Source organism: Chiloscyllium punctatum, chromosome 31 (genome assembly GCF_047496795.1).
Source record: "Chiloscyllium punctatum isolate Juve2018m chromosome 31, sChiPun1.3, whole genome shotgun sequence".
Taxonomy (NCBI): domain Eukaryota; kingdom Metazoa; phylum Chordata; class Chondrichthyes; order Orectolobiformes; family Hemiscylliidae; genus Chiloscyllium; species Chiloscyllium punctatum.
The window spans coordinates 76522259-76528258 of record NC_092769.1 but is presented as its reverse complement, the minus strand read 5'-3'; the positions used below and the strand labels follow the sequence as shown (position 1 = coordinate 76528258).

The window sequence follows — 6000 nt, the reverse complement described above, 5'->3', positions numbered from 1 at the left end:
AACAAATTACAGCTGTAATAAAACAGAGTCGAGAGTGTGTTGCTGGAAAAGCACAGCAGGTCAGGCAGCATCCGAGGGAGTAGGAGGGTCGACATTTCGGACACAAGCCCTTCGTCAGGTATTTAATAAAACAGAGTCCAGAACTGGTAACTGTGACGACTTGAAAAATCTTCGACAGGTTATAATGTTAAGGTGTGGTAACTAATTAAGTAATGGAACTTTTCCCAGTGAGAAGCAGTGAAACTCATTTGAAACACACAACAAAAACTCTCGACCAGGAGGGTGTAAAGGTCTGAATTTGATCTGTAAATTCTGATTCCCCCGTTTAACATTAGTTTCTCGCCGTCAACCCCCCGTGCCCACACTCACCCAGTTTTTTATTCAAATCCTCCACCGATGTCAGCCCAATCTGAAATGGTCACAGATCGAGGTAGAGACGGGAACCCTCAAGAAACTGTCGAGGAGAACGCTCGGAAGCTGCAAAAGGAGGCGGCTCAAGTGTTGGACTCTGACCGGGTTGTTGTGTGATTTTTTTTTAAACATTGTCCATCTCACCTCCCCAGAGTAGAACGAACAGACAGACGGGACACGACCGGCTGAAGGGCCGCTTTTCCGTCCTGTTTAAAATGAAACCGAATGATTTCCGGAGCGCCCTCCTCGGCTTTCAGAATTGCTACCAGGTTTGCTTATATTTTCTTTTTTAAGATACACACACCCAAAAAGAAACGAAAGCAAGTCAGCTCGTGCGCCTGGCAGGGGAAACGGGACGGAAACCTCTAAAGGAAAAGAACCGACGAGGATGGGATTCGAACCCACGCGTGCAGAGCACAATGGATTAGCAGTCCATCGCCTTAACCACTCGGCCACCTCGTCTGATACAACCAAGACGGGGCTCAGGATTCCATGAGCTCGACACCTGGTTACATTGTTACCGTGGCTGCAAAAATGGATACATTTGTTGCAACGTTCGATTTCCCCCGTCCCCAACGTTCGATACATTGTCTCAACGTTCGATACATTGTCTCAACGTTCGATACATTGTCTCAACGTTCCATCCACTGTCTCAAACCCCCTCTTTCCCCACAAGAAGAAACTCCAAGCTTATTCACAAACCCTCAGATGTTGATCGATCATAAACTGCAGCCTGTTGGGGCTCTCAACACCCACTTGGACCGATTGGTTGGAATTGGAATCCCCCTCTCTCTTTTTGTGAGAAGGTAGACTTCTCTCTCCAGGTTAAAAATCACACAACACCAGGTTAGAGTCCAACAGGCTTAACTGGAAGCACACTAGTGGTGTTGTGTGATTTTTAACTTTGTACACCCCAGTCCAACACCGGCATCTCCAAATCATGACTCTCAAGGTTAGATTGCCACACACCGTCCCCTCCCCTCCCCTCCCCAACCCACCCCAATTTGCCAGAAGAGGTGCACCCGCCTCTCTTTGAGATGTGACCGGGACAAACTCAGGCCGTTTGGCCCTCCCAAGGGCGGTTATTCCCTTGGGGGGGAGGGGGGGATCAGATCAGGGTTCAGAAGGGCATCCTATCACCCCATAACCCTAAAATCGATTGCAGAGTCTGCGAATGGAGGCCGTTCGGCCCTTAGTGTCTGCGCCAGCTCTCCAAATGAATATTAACAGTAGTCAGGATGTCGGATGTAAGTTGAATCAGGAGCTGAAATTGGCCTGTCACAAAGATGTTACTACAGTTGTTATGGGGGGTTTCAACATGCAGATAGACTGGGAGAATCAGGATGGTATTGGACCTCAAGAAAGAGACTTTGTGGACTGCCTCCGAGATGGATTCTTAGAGCAGCCGGTGCTGGAGCCGACCAGAGAGAAGTTAATTCTAGATCTGGTGTTGTGCAATGAACCAGAATTGACCTCGAAGTGAAGGAGCCATTGGGAAGTAGTGACCATAAAACAATAAGCTTCAATCTGCAATTTGAGAGGGAGAGGGTACAATCGGAAGTGACAATATTTCAGTTGAATAAAGGGAACTACGGAGCAATGAGGGAGGAGCTGGCCAATACCTTAGCAGGGATGACAGTGGAGGAACAATGGCGGATATTTCTGGGTATAATGCAGAAGATGCAGGATCAGTTCATTCCAAAAAGGGAGAAAGATCCCAGGAGGAGGCAGGGGTGGCCGTGGCTGACAAAGGAAGTTAAGAAACATACAAAGTTAAAAGAGAAAAAGTATAACATAGCAAAGATAAGTGGGAAAATGGAGGAATGGGAAGCTTTTAAAGAACAACAGAGGATTACTAAGAAGGAAATATGCAGAGCAAAAATGAGGTACGAAGGTAAACTGGCCAAGAATATAAAGGAGGATAGTAAAAGCTTTTTTAGATAGTCCCAGGCAAAAAAATGGTTAAGACTAAAATTGGGCCCTTGAAGACAGAAGCAGGGGAATATATTACGGGGAACAAAGAAATGGCAGAAGAATTGAATTGGTACTTCAGATCTGTGTTCACTGGGGAAGACACAAGCAATCTCCCTGAGGTAACAGTGGCTGAAGGACCTGAACTGAAGGGAATTTATATTTGCCAGGAATTGGTGTTGGAGAGACTGTTAGGTCTGAAGGTTGATAAGTCCCCAGGGCCTGATGGTCTACATCCCAGGGTACTGAAGGAGGTGGCTCGGGAAATCGTGGATGTGTTGGTGATTATTTTCCAGAGTTCGATAGATTCGGAATCAGTTCCTGAGGATTGGAGGATGGCTAATGTTGTACCATTTTTTAAGAAAGGTGAGAGAGAGAAAGCAGGAAATTATAGACCAATTAGTCTGACCTCAGTCGTGGGCAAGATGCTGGAGTCTATTATAAAGGATGAAATTACGACACATCTGGATAGTAGTAACAGGATAGGTCAGAGTCAGCATGGATTTATGAAGGGGAAATCATGCTTGACTAATCTTCTGGAATTTTTTGAGGATGTAACTCTGAAGATGGACGAGGGAGATCCAGTAGATGTACTGTACCTGGATTTTCAGAAAGCTTTTGATAAAGTCCCATATAGGAGGTTAGTAAGCAAAATTAGGGCGCATGGTATCGGGGGCAAAGTACTAACTTGGATTGAAAGTTGGTTGGCTGATAGGAAACAAAGAGTAGTGATAAACGGCTCCATTTTAGAATGGCAGGCAGTGACCAGTGGGGTACCGCAGGGATCAGTGCTGGGACCGCAGCTTTTTACAATATATGTTAATGATATAGAAGATGGTATTAGTAATAACATTAGCAAATTTGCTGATGATACTAAGCTGGGTGGCAGGGTGAAATGTGAGGAGGATGTTAGGAGATTACAGGGTGACCTGGACAAGTTAGGTAAGCGGTCAGATGCATGGCAGATGCAGTTTAATGTGGATAAATGTATGGTTATCCACTTTGGTGGCAAGAACAGGAAGGCAGATTACTACCTCAATGGAATCAATTTAGGTAAAGGGGCAGTACAAAGAGATCTGGGTGTTTTTGTACACCAGTCAATGAAGGTAAGCATGCAGGTACAGCAGATAGTGAAGAAGGCTAATAGCATGCTGGCCTTCATAACAAGAGGGATTGAGTATAGAAGCAAAGAGGTGCTTCTGCAGCTGTACAGGGCCCTGGTGAGACCACACCTGGAGTACTGTGTACAGTTCTGGTCTCCAAATTTGAGGAAAGACATTCTGGCTATTGAGGGAGTGCAGCGTAGGTTCACGAGGTCAATTCCTGGAATGGCGGGATTACCTTATGCTGAAAGACTGGAGTGACTGGACTTGTATACCCTTGAGTTTAGAAGACTGAGAGGGGATCTGATTGAGACATATAAGATTATTAAAGGACTGGACACTCTGGAGGCAGGAAACATGTTTCCGCTGATGGGTGAGTGCCGAACCAGAGGACACAGCTTAAAAATACGGGGTAGACCATTTAGGACAGAGATGAGGAGAAACTTCTTCACCCAGAGAGTGGTGGCTGTGTGGAATGCTCTGCCCCAGAGGGCAGTGGAGGCCCTGTCTCTGGATTCATTTAAGAAAGAGTTGGATAGAGCTCTCAAGGATAGTGGAATCAAGTTGATTCTCCTGCTCCTTGGATGCTGCCTGACCTGCTGCGCTTTTCCAGCAACACATATTGAATGGGTGGTGCAGGCTGGAAGGGCAGAATGGCCTGCTCCTGCACCGATTGTCTATTCTCCTCCTGCCTTCTCCCTGTAATGCTGCACATTGGGTTTCTTTTCTGTCACAGAACTGTCTCCTTTTCTGTTGAAATGAGTTCCATTGAACCGGCCTCTCAGGCTGCCAGAATATTTTCCTCAGACCTTCTGCCTCTCCCACCAATTCCTTTAAATCTGTGCCCTCTCCTCCATCTTTTTTTTTAACGGGAGAATACTCCCCACACTCCACCCCCCAACCAACAGCCCAGTTTCTCCAGTCTGCCTTCCACAGTGAAATTCCTCATTCCTGGAACCATTTTCAGGAGCAGGACAGTGGGGGTGTTGAGGGGTTATGCAATATGTTTTCCCCCTGCTTACACTCTGTGATATTTGTTTGTGACACTGGGTTAGGCTAATTTGATGTGATTTATGATCGTCACGTGCACCTAAGTACAGTGAAAGGTTTTGTTTTGTGAGCAATACTGGCAGATCATAACCTGAAAGGTCACAGGGCGATCGAGCAGAGCGAGGGATACAAAGTTACAGCTGCAAGGATGGTGCGCAGAGAGTGAGATCAACATTAGATTTGAAGTTTGAGAGGTCCATTCAGAATAACAGCAGGGAAGAAGCTGTTCCTGAACCTGTTTAGATTAGATTAGATTACTTACAGTGTGGAAACAGGCCCTTTGGCCCAACAAGTCCACACCGCACCCGCCGAAGCACAACCCACCCTACATCTACCCCTTACCTAACACTACGGGCAATTTAGCATGGCCAATTCACCTGACCTGCACATCTTTGGACTGTGGGAGGAAACCGGAGCACCCGGAGGAAACCCACGCAGACACGGGGAGAATGTGCAAACTCCACACAGTCAGTCACCTGAGGCAGGAATTGAACCCGGATCTCTGGCGCTGTGAGGCAGCAGTGCTAACCACTGTGCCACCGTGCTGCCCACCGTGTTGGCCTGTGTGTTTAAGCTTCTGTATCTTCTGCTGGGGTAGAAGGTGTTGGGAGGGGGCTCTGAGGATGGGAGGGGGCTCTGAAGATGTTGGGTACCTTCCCAAGACAGTGAGAAGTGTAGATGGATGGAGCCAATGGATGGAAGGTTGGCTTATGGGATGATTTGGGCCATTTGCACAACTTTCTGTGGTTTCTAACAGTCATAGAGATGAACTGCACGGAAACAGACCCTTTACTCCAACTCATTCATGTCGACCAGATCTCCCAACCCAATCTAGTCCCATTTGCCAGCACTTGGCCCGTACCCCTGTAAACCCTTCCTATTCATAAACTGATCCAGATGCCTTTTAAATGCAGTTTCCGGACCCAAACTGTGATGCACCTGGGTAGAATGCTTTCTATCGTGCATCTGTAAAAGGTCGGTGAGAGTCCTTATGGACACGTTTGGGCTGGTTACGGAGTCAGAGTTTGTTTTATTGTCGTCACATGTACTGAGGTGGAATGAGGAGGATTGTTTTGCGTGCCACACAGAGGCAGATCATACCTTACAGAGTGCATCAGGGTCGCAGAACAGAGTACGGAATACAGTGTCACAGCCACAGAGAGAGAGAGAGAGATCAGAATTCAGATTTGAGAGGCCCATTCTAAAATCTGGTGAAAGTGGGGAAGGAGAGAGAGAGAGAGAGAGAGAGAGAGGGTGAGTGTGAGAGAGGGGGTGAATGTGAGAGAGAGGGTGAGTGTGAGAGAAAGGTTGAATATGAGAGAGAGAGAGAGAGAGGGTGAGCGTGTAAGAGAGAGGGTGAGTGTGTAAGAGAGGTTGAATGTGAGAGGGTGAGTGTGAGTGTGTGTGAGAGAGTGAGAGTGTGAGAGAGAGGGTGAGTGTGTGAGAGAGAGAGGGAGGGTGAGTG

The 6000-nt window shown here is 47.1% G+C and overlaps 1 non-coding gene across 1 annotated transcript; it reads right to left on the bottom strand.

Moving 5' to 3' along the window:
- Positions 1 to 791: 791 nt before the first annotated feature.
- Positions 792 to 873, bottom strand: trnas-gcu (transfer RNA serine (anticodon GCU)). Its single transcript has one exon. It is a non-coding gene; the product is annotated as a tRNA-Ser (tRNA).
- Positions 874 to 6000: the final 5127 nt, after the last annotated feature.